This window comes from Hippichthys cyanospilos, chromosome 16 (assembly GCF_059441005.1).
Source record: "Hippichthys cyanospilos isolate Australia breed blue-spotted pipefish chromosome 16, RoL_Hcya_1.0, whole genome shotgun sequence".
NCBI lineage: Eukaryota > Metazoa > Chordata > Actinopteri > Syngnathiformes > Syngnathidae > Hippichthys > Hippichthys cyanospilos.
The window spans coordinates 1,974,112-1,993,962 of record NC_142384.1 but is presented as its reverse complement, the minus strand read 5'-3'; the positions used below and the strand labels follow the sequence as shown (position 1 = coordinate 1,993,962).

General features: G+C 37.1%; 1 long non-coding RNA gene across 3 annotated transcripts; it reads right to left on the bottom strand.

Moving 5' to 3' along the window:
- Positions 1-1,584: 1,584 nt before the first annotated feature.
- Positions 1,585-19,851, bottom strand: LOC148410141 (uncharacterized). Of its 3 annotated transcripts, none has more exons than XR_015868273.1 (4): positions 19,787-19,851; positions 18,571-18,914; positions 14,110-14,168; positions 1,585-7,972 (listed from the first exon to the last, which is right to left on the bottom strand). It is a non-coding gene; the product is annotated as an uncharacterized LOC148410141 (long non-coding RNA). The 3 variants fall into 3 exon arrangements; XR_015868274.1 differs by having other exon boundaries at positions 1,585-2,492; XR_015868275.1 differs by lacking the exon at positions 1,585-7,972 and adding an exon at positions 9,966-10,017.

Below are 19,851 nucleotides of genomic sequence, written 5' to 3'. Positions count from 1 at the left end.
ATATAAATATATATATATATATATATATATATATATTTTTTTTTTTTTTTTTTTTTTTTCCCAAAATGGAAAAACATTTACCATAATGGTTTTCCGTTTTGCAGCGCGTTTCCGTTTTGCATCGTGTTTCCGTTTTGAAGCGCGTTCCCCTTTTGAAGCGCATAAATGTGTTTCCGTTTTGGTAATAGTGTTGTGCCATTTGCAGCGTGTTTTTACCAGTGTGTGTGTGTGTGTGTGTTTTGCCATTTGTACCGCTTTTGCCCCAGTCGGCCACCATAGAAATGTGTGTACATTGACTCTTTCAATTTCAATGTCCTCGATCATAGTATGTGATCGTATCTTCATATTTTCCTACCTTACCAAAGAACATAATCTTGGTTTTTAATATATTTAGTGACAATTTATATCATGCAAACCAATTTTGTTGCTTGCGTAATTCATTTGTGGTTTCTGTAATAAATTTTTCAAGATTTTCACTTCAGTGCATGATTGCAGTATCGTCTGCAAACAATGATAGTTTTTCAGATGCCAAATGTATATTGCCAATTATACAGTATATCATTAATATATGTTATTATCATGTAATATTGTGAACGATGAAACCAAAGTGTTTAAACAGATTCAAATCCAAGCATACGTTTTCTTTCTCCAAGAGCTGGTCAATGAAAACACTTGCACAGAGAACCTGGTCTCACAATGGCTGTCTTAGTGGCCTGGCGCAATTCCGTTTTGAGAATCACCACCTGGAGTTGTTTTTCACCCATTGTGTGTTTTTTGCGGTATTTGCAGTGCGTTTTCACCTGGTGTGTGTTTCCATTTTGCAGCGCGTTTCCGTTTTGGTAAATTTGTTACCGTTGTGTTGTGGCATTTGCAGGGCGTTTCCTTTTTGCAGCGTGTTTCCATTTTGGTAATAGTGTTGCGCCATTTGCAGCACGTTTTTACCAGTATGTGTGTGTTGTGCCATTTGCAGCGCATATGCTCCATTCGGCCACCATACTGAACAGTGATAATGTAGCAATCCCAGCTGACGTAAGTATCAAGGGTTGAAAGAGCTGCTGGAACGGATGTGATAGGTCAAGGGTTGCGTGGTCCCTGTGGTAGTGGGGGCACTTGGGGCAGTAACCTCCAAACTTGGTGCGTGGCTCCAGCAAATCTGGGAGAACAACATCTGAAGCCTCAGTCCAGAAGAGGGCTGTCCTAGAAACATCAAAGATACAGCGCAGAACCCTCAAACTCCCAGGCCTCCCAGACCCGAGCTTGAGGAGGACACGACAACAACCCTGCCAGGATGAGAAGGAGATTCTTTTTTATTTTATTTTTTTTTCATATCATGATATGGGCTGTTTTATTGTGTATCACAACAATGCTATGCCACAATGCAGTTATAGTTTCACTTTATTTCAGTTATTTCATAAAAAATATACAACACATAATTACAGCTTGGTTTGTCACTTTATTTTGAGTTGACATTATATATATATATATATATATATATATATATATATATATATATATATATATATATATATATATATATATATATATATATATATATATATTTGAAGCTGGATTTGAATCAAGACCACCAAACTGTGACACAGATGTGCTAACCAGTCTGCCACTTGGCCGTCTCAAAATTATTTAATAATATTGTCCATTTCAGTATCATTCATGCACTCATTTGTCACTAGTAAGCAACATAAATCTGAACTACAGCACAGAGGTGTTTCTAATGTTCTGATCTCAAGTACCATAATTTAAGTCATGAAATACAATGATTATATTATAACTATTCATTTCTTCACAGATTTCATGGTCACTTTTTTTTCCTATCAATGTAAGTGAGGTCACAGATCTGGCAAGTTTTGCTTATCATTTATAGTATTAAGGCTGACCGAGACGAAGTTGATCGTGAAATTGCCATGAAATTGTAAACGTTCTGGCCTTCTAAAGAGAAAGACTGATAAGAACATTGTAAATAAAGTTTCTGTGTTTTTTTTATTGCCAATAATCTGTATGTTCAAGAGATGAAATGACAAACTTGACAACGCACATACAGGCATAACAAACATATCCAAAGTAGGGTCTGGTGAGGCAGACCATGATATATTAAAAAGTACTACTGGCTGCAGTTAAACATCCTTAACGGACTTGTTTTCAAACAATTTAACAAAGGAGTGATAGCATATCAGCAAAGGTTCCGCTGAAAACAAAGCAAACAAAATTCTCCATTCCATAACTACCCGATTTATTTTCTATCACATTTTATGCTGTACAGATGTGTTTTGAAAAAGAATGTAATACATCGATCGCCTCTATTCTATAAATATGAGAAATGGGTTGTTTCTTTTTCAGTCAAATTTCCAGTCATATATCCATCCGTCCATCCATCCATTTTCTAGAACTGCTTATCCTCACACAGGCTTACCCGTGCCTATCCCCGCTGGCTTCGGGTAGTAGTCGGGGGACACTCTGAACTGCTTGCCAGCCAACTGCAGCCAAACAAATCAATACATTTTTAACAGACCATAAATGGCCTAATCGGGAATGTAGGGCACCAGGACTGGAATATACAGTGTGCCAGCATCTCCCTTTCATCTCTAAGAATTGGTAGGAGAAACAATGTCAAACAAGTTTCACAGTGCCGCAATACCTTATCTTTTTTCTTTCAAGACATCCCACAGCATTTGTTACAAGTGGCACGACATATGGCACATACGGAAAATTAATACATTTATGGAATGTAGTCTCTTCATGCAACACAGCCAGTATATACAGACTTTTCATATCCCAAAACATACAGACTTAATGACATCCACAATATCATTATTACTTTTTAATCTGCTGCCCTATAATTTCACAGTCAATGTGGATGGAACACAAAGCGTTAACTTCACTGCAGACAGCATTTCTGCATTTTGCTTTCTCTCACTCACTCACCACTCCCTAACATGAGTTATATGGTACACTGCAAGTATGTGTGTGTGAGCGTGTGTGTGTCCATGTGTGATCTTCCAACTGTTTTTTTTGTTTGTTTTTTTCTGTAAGCCTTCCTGACACCCAATGTTGGTATTGAAGGATGTTCTGTTCAATATACTGGCATGACCTTATTCACAACCTCAAATGGTCTTTGAGACGGAAGACTATGGTGTATGTGTAGCCTGGGACTTTCAGTGCTTGTTTTTCCTCTTTCTGTCTTTCCTACTTACTTTCTGGTGGGCGTTTCTTTTTTCCTTTGTCTCTCATTACCACAGTCTGCCTTTCCACTTTATGGCTCTTCTTACCTCCTCTATGCTAAGTCACTCAACCACGTGACTTCCCCTCTCCTCATTCTTTCCCATTTTGTTTAGACATCATCCCATCAAGGAGTTTATTTTGGGGGGCTCCTTCATTCATATTATAAATCAGACTTGAATATTTATATATAGCATTTTTTTCAGGTTTATCCCAGGGACTTGAAGTAACAACTTTTATCAAACTTTATTATTGCAATTATGATTGTTACTTTTTACTATCATTACATGTATTAATGTTTATTGCATGTGGCCTTTTATTCTGTATGAGTTTGAATGGTCCCATTGCATTTAAATGCGCCACCCATGTCGACCTCCAATTAGCAGCGACCGACACTTGGACGTAAAAGTAATTCGAACCCAGTCAGTGCGCTGAGGAAAAACTTCAAAATAAAAGCCTGATGAGGCTATTGCATTGATGTTCATGTATTATTTGGTATGTTTATTTTGAAGTTGGCCTCTGTAGGGTGTGGAATGCAGTGGCGGGCCTTGACTTTCACTCATACGCCTTCTGTGATGTCAAGACTCTCGAATAAATAGACCCCATGCGCACACGTACGCATTACTGAGCTACACAGGCTATTTTCCGGAGCTTTTAAACATCAATAAACCCGCATCAGCTATTAAAACTTGTCATTATGTGTTATGCTATCAAAACTTTAAAAAATTAATAATTTAAAATAAATACCCATGAAATTTTATAAAGTCCAAATTACAAATCATAGTTTATTATAAGAAGAACATCATTTTATTTCTTTACTATTAATTGAATATGAACAAAATAAATTCACACAAACATTAAAAATGAAACAATAAATAAAGAAAAGGCTTGCACTCATCAAAACAGACGGTGGTCACAATCGATCAGTCTTTTCAATATCTCCCGATTTTTCTGGACGTCTTCTTGCTCAAGCTTTCTCTTGGCACTGAGATGTACAGTGTATCAATTCAGGTGTTCCCAAATTTTTCTTAAAAAGCGCTGTGGCGTATTGAGCAGCCCTCTTTACCTTCGAACTGAGATGTACAATACTGTATATCCACTCGAATGTCCCCATAAGATTTTAAAAGCACCGAAGCGCGTGTGTGCAGCCGTGCTTTGGCGTCTCATTGCTGCCTTAGTTAAACAAATGAAGTTTGCAAGTCCAGTGTAGCTCTAAACACCAAACCAATCCTTTGCAAACAAAAGGCATTCCCAGCAGAACTATTTGCCGCCGTTAGCTCACGCTCCTGGTAGCCCAGTCAGAAATATGGCCAAGTCGGGACAGGTTATCTAATAGCTACGCTACGCCTCCAAAGCAATCAGCCAAAGCCAGTAGCTTGCTTGTTGAGCATTGCACCGCCTTTCTGCAGTGAGCATCCACTACTGTCACGTTCAATGTGAGGCCTGTAGATGGTGATCTTATGACTCACAAATCCATCTGCACTTGCGCAGAAGCCGGCGCTAGGTTGATGTGAATGCCCTGGCTTCTGGCTAAGGCAGATTACATACAGCCTGGCGACACAAGTTAGCTGAATTTGAATTGGCTTGAAATTAAATTGACTTTCATTATAGTTATTCTAACTCTTATAGATTTTTAAGATAATGATGTCAGGTTATGTTAGGCCAGCAGTGAAGGCCTTGCTGGCCCTGACGGCCCACCACTGGTGGAATGATACGTTATGTTGTTGTTGCGCCGCTTGACATAACTACTTCTACTCTTCCTCCTTGTCGGCCAACAGTGGCCTGAAACCTGGCGAGTGTTTCGTAGGCACTCTTAAACACAAATAAACAGTTGTCGGGATTGTCGGTGGGCACTGATTCTCAGTTTTCCAAGTCCATGTGTTCACATGGGGTGTAAATTCCAAAATTTACTCTAACAGCCATGCCACCCACTTATTTCGAGCCTTAATCAATCGTAATTCAATTATAACGAACGTAACTGTGCTGATTCAGGGCTATACAAAGAAACTTGATTTGAATTAAAGTGCTTGGCTGAAAAATAGACTTAAACATTCTCTCAAATGCTCATATACAAGCATGTGGTACTAAATTCAATACATATCCAATCTTTTGAGAAGCGACATCAGACTGTATGGCCAGGTCACATTTAACTCGCTCGTAACAGACACGCTTGTAAAGCACTGCTTGCTCGAAGCTAGCGAGGGAGATGTTGCTGGCACTGCACAAAATGCCATGACAATAAAGCTTCTTTACCCCTTTAATTTATTCCTTAAATGTAACATATTGAAAATATTCTGGCTCCCATATGATAGCCATTTCAACATGACTAGGTATGTCCATAAACACATCAAGCACACCACTGTCTGTGATGTCATAATGTCCTCAATGTGCATGTGGGACCGTTTTGGGCTGTTTATTGTTCAAACAGTGGTCACACACTGGTCGTATGTATTTGTAAATGTGAAAAATCTCACGAAAAAAATCAGTATTTAGCATTGAGCGTTGAACCTAGCATTGAACCTAGCCTTAAAGTTTTAGTCTCTGCTGTAAGGGGCAGTTAGGACACATGTTCAAAATAAGTCTTCTAATTGGGAATTTCTGTGAAAATTTGGTTGAGCCAGTTACTTTTTGTAACAACATGTATACACTTCAAAATACATTCCTTTATGCTCCTTTGTAAAAAACTTTAAATTGCATGGTTTTCTTCTCTTCTCTGTGAAAATAGTTTTTCCTTTGACATTACTCTGGTTTTTTTCACCTTGTACCACCTGTATTCATGAAGCAGGTGTTTCCAGTGGGGCCTTTTGGTCTGAAATACGAGCTATCTTCTTATAATCATATGATTTGAACTTTACCTGTTATGATGGCAAAAATGTTATGTGTATGCGTGCATGGTCGGGAAAAACTATATATGTGATGACATTTATCATTTCATTTGCAATTTTTGTCTACAGTAAGATTAAAAAGAGGTCATCATTTAAAAATAAAACTTAAAAAAATTGTGTTACATGGTGCAATTAAAGAGCAGAAGAGAGAGAGGAAGGACAAACACAGATGGTGAGAGAAAAATAAACTGGTGATGAGAGAAAGATAAACCGGTGATGATAATAGCTCTTGAGCAGAAGTTGGTCTTTATGTGACTGGTTAATTTCTTTTTTTCAATATGTACTTGAGAATAACACACACTAACAATTTACAACAGAGGACATTCACACAAATTTAAACTAATATGAAGCCTAAAAACTGCTTCAATTACTGCATTTTTCTTGCTTGTATTGTGTGTTAGGTAGGGTTGGTATGCGTGCAGTTTTTTCATGAAACAAAATCATGAAATAATATAAAATTCTCATGAAATAAAAGTCTTGGTTGATATGGTAATCAGTGGCTATGTTCAGAACTAAACACGGGCTGGAATTGAATCTGAATCCTTCTGAAATTTTGGGGTTAAAACAAACAAACAAACAAACAGGAATACACACAAATACAAAGACACATGCTGGCATCAATTGACCTTTCACAATGGCTATCTGATCTTTTAGTTCTCTCAACATATTTTAAATCTATTTACATTTATTCTGCCAATATTTCAGAAACATGCTTTTGAGCTGGAATGCTGTTCCTCAATGTCAGCATGAAACCCATAAAGGGACACAAAAAACTCCTAGAATACTGGAAGCTCCTGCAGAGAAATCTCATGCATGAAATCTCATCTCAATTTAAATATTCATGTCATTCATCTTCATAAACTGACGACTATGCCCTCTTTCTTTCCTCTGAATTGTGTCATTCTCAATCAAATGCCCTGAAAACTGTGAGCAAGAAAACATAACGTGACAAGTTATTTGCCTGTAAAGTATAACATGAATACAAATGAATTGTAACAGCAGCAGAAAGAGCATGCATTCCATTCCCAGAATGCAGTCTGTCAGTGGACGTAATGGTAATACATGTAGAAGCAAGTTCATCTCAGGAAATGGCGAAGGAGTCAAACAAACAATTTTCTCGTAACCTTAAAATGTTAAACGGTTGTACGAATCATGGATCTTACGCTTTTAAACTGGTTTGTGATTAAAGACTATATAAATACGTTTGACTTGACTTGACTGGATCTTTGCAATCTCCAAGGGCAGGAATAGGCAACTCTGGTCCAAGAGAGGCGAACTCCTACATGTATTCAAAGTCTACCATCTACTATAACACACCTGATTCAGGCTTCTGCAGATCTTGCTGATGAACAGATTATTTGAATCAGGTGTGATATAGGAGATAGACATGAAAAACATGCGGCTTTTTAGGAATGGGGTTGTCTACTACCGTCCTACGGAAACGACTCTCCATGCAGTGTAACATTTCGCCAATGTTTGTAGAACTATTCAACCACACTGGGTACATTATGTTCACTATGGATTTTTATTACACGCTGATATTATCCATTCATTTTCTGTAGCCTCTTATCCTCATTAGGGTCGCTTGCTTGCTAGTGCCTGTCCCAGCAGACTTGGGTCAGTAGGCGGTAGACACCCTGAACTGGTTGGTAAATGTAGTATGTCCAATACACCTGCCATATATGATTTTTTTCAGGAGTGGGGGAGGAAGCCGGAGGGCCCAGAGAGAACCCACGCGAGCTCGGGTAAAACTTGTAAACTACACAAAGGAAGGCCGGAGCCAGGTGGATTTGAATGTGTCGCTGAACTGTGAGTTGGACGTGCTAACCGTTGCTCCACTGAGCCACCTGTCCCTAAAAAACCAAAAAAAAAAAAAAAAATGTTCTTGATCAGCAGTCAGGCTTTCTCGGCGAGATGGCTACTTAAGTAAAGTTGGTGAGGCAATGCCAAATTCGCACTTATATATATATATATATATATATATATATATATATATATATATATATATATATATATATATATATATATATATATATATATATATAAGAATATAAAATATATAGACTCCCAAATCACTTAAAATTTACAAGGATGAATTTTGCTAAAATGCTTAAAACGTGGCCAAAAATTAATCATTATGTCATGTCATGTGTGATGTGCGCAACGATTTTGAAGTCTTTATACTAAGCATATTGGAGGTATTAATATTGAGTTTATTAATGATTATTAAGAATAGAACGTCCCTAAAAATAAACAAGCTTTTACATCCAAAAGCGCTGTTGTAATATAATCATGGAGAGCTCTTTAATGTGTTCTTTGATTTAATAGTTCACATATTGTGGCGTTTTGTTGTTTTTTTTGGTTTTTACCCTTCATCTAGCAATTTGCAGACAGTCCTAGCGCACTTGCCGAGCCTCTGCTGCGCATAGGGATCAATGCTGTCTTTTCAGCAAAAAAGACTGTTTAAATATTTTACAAATGTCTTTTTTTAACACTGTAGCAAGTAGTCTGTGTTGTTCATGAAGGATAGAGCCATCGTTGGTGGTCAGACAAGGTATTGATCGCGAAAGTGCGAATCTGGCACTGTCTTGCCAATTTTACTTAAGTTGCCATCACAACGAGAAAGCCCCCTCGTCCTAAAATTTTTTTTCAGATGTTTCTCACTTTTGTCAAAGCCATGTCTACGTGCCAAAACGGATTTGATGTCTTTATGTTAGGCCAATACTAAAATAATAAACTTCTCCCACGGATGATGTGTCAGCTCAGGCTGCTCCATCACTGTGTTTGTTTAACTTCCGGTTCACAGATGTAGAAACTAGGATTGTAAGCTCTTGCAATAAGCATTGTGAGATCTCGCAATAATTATTGTGGGATCCAGCAGTATCTTTTTTTTTCTTTTCTCCATGTCCCTTTAGGGGCTCCTTAAATACATTACATTACTTTTTTGTCTCTACCTTTGCACCATTTGCAGTATTTTTGTGAAACAGAATTTTCTGCACTGATGACAACTGAAACAAAATGACAAAGTACAATGAATTAAAAAATTAAGAAACTTCAAGTGCCACTGCCTCATATTACCTCAAGACGTGACCAGTTTGCAAAATAGAAACAGGAGTCACACAAATTTTGACAACTATACATTGTAATGGTTCAATTGTAATCTTTTGTTTCTTTTTCTGGCTGACAGTCAAAATATGGCTTTACATGGTACAAAAAAAAGGATGGAGAAGACTGAATACAGGAAGGGAGGACTAGGCCTCACATGTGTGGTGTGTAATCACGCCTCCATTTTGCTCCATCCAATGTGGCATTCAGGCCACTAAGGCTGCTATAAATACACAGTAAATTAGAGAGTCTCTTCGTGTGTGCGTTTTTTGGAAGTTGTCCTCAGAAAGACTGAGCTTTCAAACGTGTGTCTTACATTAAGAGCAGTTCTTCCCTTTCACTTTTTACATTTCAAATTCTTCTCATAGCGGTAAAAGACAATTGGAAAAGACAGGTTACATTAAAAAAAATTGATTTAAATACAAACCAAAATATTTTTTAGATTTTTGAGGTGTCATAGCTTTCTGAATAAATGTCATATATAATGTACATCTTTCCTGATATAATGATGCGTAGATAAACAAAGCAAATGTGTCCATCAGCACAACTACCTGTCCATGGGATCTGTGATCTGCTCTTAACATACTTGAAATTTGCCAGCAGGTGTTAAGAAGCTCTAAAAAGGCTCAAGCCTTTTCATTTAGCTGCACACTGACTGACTGAGACACTGAAGCAATCATTAACATTACTGCCACTGGTTGCCTACTATTACAGGAAAATGTCTCTAAAACACTAACTTGGCTCAAAACAGATGTTGCGTTCATTCCTGCTTGCTTTTCAAATATATTTCACCCTGGAATTAAAACAGACAACATTCTACATTAAACAGCAGAATAGGAGGAAAATAAATGTTTGGCTTCTGGAAAAGAAAATTACCCTCACTAATTTGTCAGTGAGTAGTCACTACTAGTTTATGAAATGAATGAGACTTCTCAACTGCTAATATGGAAATGTTTACCTTCTTGGTAATTAAATACAAATATTTCCACAAATACAGATATGCCTACAAATCGATTTACACCAGAATTATTCTCAATGTAATTCTAGTTGAATCAAATCCAGTAATTTTGAATCATTTGAAATTGTTGTAAATCAAAAATAGATCCTGAATCAAAAAGTCATAATGTAATCGACTTATGAGACAAACATATATATATATATATATACCGCATCATATAACCCGCATCAGCAATTAAAACTTGTCATTATAAATGATGCTGTCAAAACTCAAAAGAACTAAAAATAATTTAAAACAAATATTCACCAAAGTCCAAATTACAAATCACTGTTTAATATTAGAAGAACATCCTTTTATTTGTTTACCATTTATTGAATATGAACAAAATAAAATAACACAAACATATTAAAAATGAAACAATGAATAAAGGAAATGCTTGCCCTCACCAAAGCAAACCACGATCACAATCGATCAGTCTTTTCAATATCTCCTGATTTTTCTTCACCTCTTCATGATCTTTCTCTTCACACTGAGATGTACAGTGTATGCACTTGAGTGTCCCCAAAAGTTTTTAAAAGCACCTTAGTGCATTGAGGAGCTTTCTTTACATTCGAACTGAGATGAACAAAACAGGTTATGTCAGGCCAGCAGCGAAGAACTTGCTGGCCCTGATGGCCTGCCACTTGAAGCAAACAAATTGTGGAAAAGCCTGACTAAGAGGTTCATTTCTCTTTCACCTTAATGAAGCTTTTCCTTCTGGTAATTGGCTCAAGAGCCATCCATTAAAATCCACTGAAAACAATTTTACAGCTCCAATGTGCATACATTTGCACACATACGCTCACTGTGCCTGGTGGCCCTGGAGGCAACCTTTTTTACACAGCAAAACATCAAGGGGGATAAGCATAGAACCTGGTGGGATACCTGGTGGTTTTATTGCTTCCTTAGAAACCAGAACAGCATACAGGAATTTTATTGTGTGTTTGTGTACAGTCAGCGAGAAAGATCAACAGATTACTGAATTTAGAACAATATTTCAACCAGATATCATTTCTCAATCGTATTTGTTTCTTTAAAATTTTCACTAGAGCAACAGTAAACTCATCGTCACCATCTGTGTAAGAAACATTAGTAAATAGTATTCTTTGCAACCCTAAAATTTGAACACACCCAATGTTGTTGCACAGCCCAAATAAAGCCCAAAGTTTTTGGGTTAAAAAAAAAAACTTTTAAAAGTTGGACCAGAACTTGAAGATCTATAATTATGATTGCAATCACGCATGGCTATAGCATATTATGTGAGCCTTCACGTGTGTTCAAAGGATTAACTGTACACATGCTTTCCTTTGGTTATATTTGTCATGATACCAGAAAAAGTTATCAGTCACTGCAACAACGCAAAATGCGATGACAAACCATACTGTAAAACCAGAAATATCAATTCAGCGACATATCATCTCATTTTACCCCTGGAATACTACTACTTTAGTGATTTGCTACGCTGGCACCTATACCCTCCTAAATGTCTTTATGGAGTAGTTTTAAAATGGCCACCCTCCAGCATTTTCCAGCATGACATCAGGGGGCCAAAAGGCACCTCTTCCTCCCCTTTCTTCTCCTCTTTTCATGCCCCTTTTTTTTTTTGCTCTCAGCATTTTCTAAACAGTCCTTCTTTCCATATTAGCAGTTGAGCGAGCCTATTAATATAAGCCCCCCATGCTCTACTCACATGCTTGAACATCTCTAAAACTTCCTGTACCTGTTAGCACTTAGCCACATTAGCAGGGGGCTTATGGATAAAGAGGCAGAACTGCTTACATTGAGCCCTGCATTGTTTTGAAGTTTTATGGTCCCCCTTTCAACAGGGCTTCCAAGGTTTTCCTTACAAAATGGTATGACAGTTTAATTTAGCTCAAGAATATGTATGGGTTTGTCAAATTGATCCAATTAATTCAATAGACTGTAATCAATGAGTGGTTAAATGAAACTGTACGATGCAACCTTTAGCAATTTCAGTTCTTTGAGATAAATCTTCCTCCTATTCAGTTGATGGGTTTTAAATTCATTCTCTCAATTAGAAACATTCTGAGACTTTAAATACTGCACAGTGATCCCCCGCTACATTGTGCTTCGCCTATCACGCCCTCAGTGCATCACGGAATTTTGGGGGGGAGAAAAAAAAATTATATTGCGGAGAGACGTGCCAGATAGACAAGTAATCTATAAATGCACTTGTCACTGGAACTGCTTGGAAGTCGAACTACTACTGCAGTACACATTTACCTTATATCTTAAATGATTAAACCTTATACAGTAAATGTACCGGTATGCCCTCTCTTTTCCGTGTCTTCCATGTCTAGTCACATGCCCATACGTTTAGCACTTCCTCGGACGTGCGACTAGAGCGAGTAACAAGAAGCTTACCGAACATACTGTAAATATAACGCAGAGTTTACACTTTAAATTCCAATTACAAAAGGCAAGAGGATCCAAAAGCTTGCTTTAGTCTCTCCTGTGTGTCTCCTGTAATTGCCTGTGTGCGCTCAGCTCAGCACACACGCACACATTGATTGACAGCTTGGTCTCTGGGAGCCAATCACGTGACTTGTAGGCGTGCTGAGAGAAAACGCACACACCCGTCTGGATGCCTACATAAACAGCAACGAAGAAATGCACAGCTTTGGAAATCTGACTTTTACCTAGATTTCTTTTGTAATAAATTGACATTTCAAGTGTATTGTTATGATATAAGAGGTGTAACTTTAATTCGATGTCCGGGCAGCTGCTCGCGAGAGTTCAAAAGATAGAAAGTGGTAGCTACTGTTCAGTTAGTGCATAAGGTTTAATCATTTAAGATTTAAGTAAATATGTTTATACAGTACTGCAGTAATATTTGTTTTGAATAATATGCATAGAATGAAGACTTTTCACATTTACAAAATTAAAAAAATATTTTAAAAAAGTCTGTGTGTGTGTGTGTGTGTGTGTGTGTGTGTATGGGGGGGGTATATTGCGGTTTTCACTTCGCGGGAGGGGGTTCCGGTTCCAATTAACCGCAAAAAACAAGGGATCACTGTACATCATTTGTCAAATAAAGCAACCATTTGCCTGGCAAATTCTATATAAGTCTGCTTTGTAGATTTGTCTGACTGTGAAACCTCTGTAAACTTCCATAATTTTGTATGCATGCAATATGGTTGTTTTGGCAATATTGTCAAACGGGAGAGAGGCTGCTTCTTCCTGTGTCTTATCTTGTAGTTTGCGTTGTATTATTAGAGCCCATGTTTTATCACATTTGCCTGCTTTGAGAGCCATGCACAACTCACAGTTTCTTGTTATTTAAGTCATCTCTCGCCATTGGTAATTCCAACACAGCCTCGACCATATTCGACACATGATGCCGTATGTGTCGGATCACTCTTCTCCTTCCAAATACCACTCATCATTCTGATACAAGTTGATTTTTTTTTTTTTTTTGGGGGGGGGGGGGGGAAAGAAGAATTTTAAAGTAATGTAAGTTCTATTTAAGTGTTTTATGATGAAGATTTTTTTGTGCTTTCCTGTTCTTAATTACTGCCAAATTTGTACAAAGATGTTCTCCAATTTTTGTAGTAACCCCTTGATTGTGTTCAAAAGGCATCATTCTTTTTCGTTGGTCCAAACACAATGGTTTCTCTTAGTTAGGTTTTTTATACAACCTAATAATAGTAAAATAATTAGTGAAATAATTGGTTGGGATCTACTGTGTTCCTGAAAATGGAGGTGCTCCGCAAAAAAGAAAAAAAAAAAAAAAAAAAGAATCTAATTCACAATTGCCTGGCTGCCATGTTCTAGCTACTATCATCCGCATGTTTGGTCATTTTCAATACTGTATTGGAGCGCAGTTTATTTATTTCAACATCTTATTAATTCCTGTATCAAGCTTACCTGAGACTTGTCTACCTGTAAGTTTCATCTCCATGTCTCCCTCCCCAGTCTCCATGTTCCTTTAAAAAAAAACAAAAAAAAACATGCATGCTATTTGTATAGCTACAATATTATAGCATGGTTGAAAACTCTTCAGGAAAATTTAATTTGCATAGGATGAATTTTTACCATGATACTATACATAATATTATGAACCTAAAAGCACTTGGTATTGGTATCAGCGACACTGGCACCACTATTTACTTGATATTTATTGATATTTTAAATCCGAAGTATTGCACAGCTCTGGTCTAGTCAAAGTGCCACTTTAGTCAGTTATTCGCAATAGATCTTATTCACTTTTAAATTCAATGAGCTATTTTTTTTCTTTTTTAAGTATTAACCCTCTCAGGCGCAAATTAAGTTTTAGCACTTTTTTTTTTTTACTTCTGAGTAAAAAAATAGCTCATAAAATATTAATGTGGAATCGTCAAGGGATTCTCATTTAATTATTGCAAATCTGGAGAGGGTTGAAAAAAATACATGTCAAACAATACTCATTTTTTATACTCATCTAAAGCTGCTTCACTAAATCAGGATAAAATTCACACCCTCACTAGCTATAGTATCATTTGCAGTGCTCATTTTACCTCTGGAAAATGTTAAGTCCCTGGGACTCTCAAGACTAAACAAATATGGGTCCCGACAGAAATGTCTGGACCCATGTCTGGAGTTTTAAAATGTGCGCTATAAAAAGGACACAATTTAAGGTTCAAACTGTATTTACAAAAACAAAAACAAAAAACTGATATTAACAAACTTACAGTAAAAAAATCAATTGAAATTTTACATGTGGCATCTGTCATCATCTTCTTCATATCTCAACCAGTGATAAAACTTAGTCCATTTGGGTAAAAACAAGAAAACCTGACCTGCGATATCAAAATCAATACGGCGAACGAAGTTGTAAAAAAATGTCAGTAAGTGGTCAAGTTTTGCTGAATGATGATTCATATTTTGATATCCAAAAACTAGGAGCGGCAATCTTTGACTGTCTGAAGATTCAATTACAATTTTGGGGTATCCGATTCAATTCAGAATCGATTTTCAATTCAACATGATTCGAATCAATCAAAAATGATTTCTTCTTCAATCTATTGATGTGCAAAGAATCATCACACAACTTCAATCTGCTTTGCAAGACAGAATGAAAAGGAGAAACTGTTCTGTTTTTGTTTTTTTTTTTTACATTTACTAAGTTTTAATTTGTAAGAAACATGCAATTTTCCCCAAAATAACATGTGGACAACCACTACTCTTTGAAGTTAGCTATGAATTTTAACTTTAAAATTATAAAACAAACAAAAAAAATGTTGCCCGAATAAAAAAATATATTATATGGATGATAAATTATTCAAACAAAATATTTCTCAGTACATGTATGACAAACGAGAGATGAAAATCAACCTTTTCAAGTGAGAGTCTAAATTGTATGTGTAAAGCCTTAAACATGTGTTTGTTCTTCTCTGAACATATTGGAAGAATTATCAGTCACAATTGTAACATTATTTTGAATGTTTGTGAGTAGGCATGGGAGGAAATCAGAATCTGACATTATGATAACCTTGAACAAAAATATCACGGAATTGAAATTACAGCTTTAAAATATATAATTTCAAATCCTTTTGGTCAGTAGTATTTGTCTAGATCATATAAACGTATTTGTTTATATTATAAATGCACAATATTATTTTGAAAGATGACGAACTGCCACCAAGTGATAGTAATTCATTCTACTACTATCTGTATTAATAAATAGCACAATGCGGATTCTGTCATGTCATGTAAATGAGTCTTGTTTTCAACAGCCCAAAAACTCCCAGACAGCCGAATTTCTTTTTGTGTGTGTGTGTGTGTGTGTGTGTGTGTGGGGGGGGGGGGGGGGGGGGGGGGGGGGGGGGGGAGACGTGATTGGCTCAGGCAGCCAAAGCGTATGAGTCACATCGAGGTCAGGCTCCACTGCAGGACAGTTGCCTTGTGTGAAACAATCATTTCGCAACACCCCTACAAAAAAAATGTCGCGTCGAAAGCAGTGATGGGAAGTAACGAAGTACAAATGCTTTGATACTGTACTTGTACTTAAGTAAATTTTGCCTTCTGGGCCCCCAAGTTATGAAATTAATCTGTTCCGCGGTTAGGCTTGTAAGGCAAATTCACCATATGGCGGGCAATCCAAACCTATGTTAAATAGCTAATGTGATTAGAACCCCAGGTAAAATCATCAAAATTGTACATACATATTTAAAATTGGTTCCAAAAAGTATAGTAAGTGCTATGTATATATCACATACATGTATATAATCAGAAAACATCATAAATAAAAAATATAGAAAGGATTTATTTACCTTTGAGTGGTGCTTGTTATGCCCATATTCCCTAGTAATAGTAGCCTAGGCTAGGCTAGCTTCATATTTCTTGATTATCTCTAGCTTTGTTTCCATATAAATCATCTTCTTAGTTCTCCATTTAACATCACTAGCAATCTCATCTTCTTGCTTCTATCTTTAACATCACTAGCAATCTTGGGATCCATGGCTAACTCGTTCAATTTTGAATTAAGCAGTAAAATGCACTATAATTATGGTTTTGTAACCACTCACGATAGAACAAAGCTTTACCGTCCCACTATTTTGAAACGAGTGAGGCCGACCAATAGCAGACCAGCATCTCTGTAAGGAGATACCGACCAATAGCAGACCAGCATTGTAGTGCCGCATTGCATGGAAGCAGTTTGACAGCAATAGTAAATAAGTGCAAATACCTAAAAAACGCCAGCAGACGGAGGCAAAACAACACAAATACAGCCAACGGCTTAGGGTCATGACAGTTGTTTTTGTTGCAAAGCTGGGAAAATACCGTAAAGAGGGGATGAAAAAACTCAGTATTCCACATCGCAACATGAAAAAAACATAGGGCAGGGGACGCTGTCACACGGGGGTCCACTGTACGTTGTAGTCAGAAGTATTTTATTTTCCTAACAACGTTTTCTTTTACTCCCTACATTTAAAACACAAATATCGTACTTTTTACTTGCTACATTCTAAGAAATGCCTTGTTACTTTTTTTTATTTTTAACAATTCACAATAAAAGGCCTTGTTACGTTACTTTCAGCATCTTTGCAAAAACTACGTAAAGCATGTTTGACAAATCATCTTCGTTGCTGCTAAATTAAAAAAAAAAAAAAAACGCAGGGACGTCACACAACTGTCAGCGCAACATAACCTGGAAAGCAGAGAAGACAGCAGTAGGTAGCCTTTTCTAGAAGCTAGCGTCGAATAAGACACGGACAAATGAGCTGAATAAGCACAGGTTTAAGAGGCTAAAGCCCGCACCCATTCATCCTCGCCCATGGCCTTACTTGAAGGATTTCTTCACGTTGATTGGGGAAGTCAAAACATCATGGGGTGGTTGCCTTTAAGAACTCTCCGTCGAGTCTCAGAAAGCCAATAAGGTAAGTTAGCTAAACGCCGCCGCTGTTATAACTCTGGTTATTTACAAGCTAGCTTGGATATGTTCACACTATATTCACATAGGTTTTATCTTCTACCAAGGTAAGACGCCCCATTTAGAAGGGGTAGCCCATACCAAGCAAAATTGTGAGGATTTTTCCATCATAATTTGATTGATTTAATTCATCGGAACCTTGGGTGCCTTTAACTTGCAGATAGTAGGCCTACCATAGAAATCACTGAGTTGATCTCTGAGGTTAAACCAAACAGAATGTCTTTTCCCTAAATTTAAGATTAAATATGATATGCATATTAGGCATTATTGAAGTTCCACACATTTCAAAGGCAGAAATATGAAAATCTAAAATCATTTTGATCATATTTTACTATATATATATTATCATATTATTTAGTTTAGTATATAGTTTATTACACTGTTCTGTAAATTAGAAAAGTGGATTTTGAAAGAAATTGAGTTCTTCAACTTGACTCATTTGAAGTGTTACATTTTTTGGTGTCCTTGGCATATGTATGTATTTTTATTTATTTTATTTGGCTGATTTGCAAAGTGAAGTGTGGAGTAAGAGTGGTTAGCATGTCCATCTCACAGTTCTGAGTCCTGAGTTCAAATCCAAGTTAAGATAATCCTGGTCTCATCCAGAACACAGAAGTGTGACGTGTAAATAACAAATGCATCTAATGCTGCTAACTTTATAATGAAGTACAACAAGTATGTCAAGTAATGCTTCCATCCATACATTTTTTTCTATGAAGTGTTTTGGTGGAATTAGAAAGATTAATTAAATTATTGAAAGCACAAAGTTTTTACAATGGTTGGTGCTACCTGGCCAATTTCGCCAGGCTTGGCATGGAGCTTGCATATGACTTAAAGGCTCTGCATTCTTTTTGGAACTTTAGAAAAATAATAATTGATTGGTTTTATAAGTCATTCACCACTGAGTCTTCATTTACCTTATCAAGAAAGTTTTATGCCACGTTATGCCGTGAGTATTGCTCCTGAACATTGTGTTTGCTCATGGCTCTTAGATGAGGTCTTCAGAGAAAAGGCTCCTGCAAAATAATCACAAACATCCAATGGAAGGCTCACGGACTGCAATAGCCCTCAGCAAAAAAGTGTCAAGGCATGATTTAAGTCTGGGTTCCTGCAGTTATTTGTGGGCGGAGTACGGTAAAGAAGGTGGGCTCATCAAGATTCAGAGGTGTTGGTTGGTTGATACCCATAGAGACTGTACGCTATTGGCTGCTGTAATGCTGGGTCACAGTCAGAGCTGCAGGAATTGTAGCTCTGATGAGATCTGCAGAGGATGAAAACCCCAATCACATAGACTCACATATTTAGTGGCAGGCTTGCACCATAACATAATTTTCATGTCTTGTTCTTAATCAGTGTCTCTGTGTCTTTATCCATGCCAAACTGATTTCCCAAGACATTGGCAGTGTGCATTTAAGGGCAGAATTGCGCTTAAAAGTCCATTTTAGTGCTTACTCCAAATGTAAGCATTATTCAAGAAGATTTTGCCTGCTTTTGATTTTAGAGGGAGTACATGAGCACTGAAATCACACCACTGAAAATATATAATACACTGTGTTGACTAGTCTATCAGGTCTTCCTTCAAAAGTAGTTGAGCAGTTCGCACTGCCATATAAACAGGAAATGCAGTAGGAGAGAATTGTAAATGGTCCTCACTGCTGTGTTAGATCCCTTAAGCAGATAAGATTTTGACCCGTTTTGGACAACAACTATATTGACTACACTCCGTTCTCTGAAAATAGGTTTATAATGTTGTCAGGAAAACCATACTTAAAACCAGATTTAAGGTCACACAATGTTGTCAGATTATTTATTTTGCCCATCTCAAATGCGAAGAGCAACACCGCATTTAACTCCCTAAAAATCTTTCTAAACGTTTGTGACGCTGCTTCTTATTTTGGAGGCGCATGCACGCATGTCCATCTATCCGATTGAGGGGAAACAATCGTCTTAGCGGCCTCTGGCGGCCAAAATAAATAATGTCCTTCCCACAACCAGAACTCCCTTTCACACACGTAGGCCCTGCTGCTCCTCCATACCACATTGTAAACAAGTACTGTATTTGTCTTTGTGATGGGTCACTTTATTGCCTCGTTAATAAGATAAGATAATACGTTAAATTACATTCACCATTACCTTCAAGGACACGTGCCGATTTGCTGTGTCAGCTGAGGAAGAGAAGAGCAAGATGGTAAGGTTCT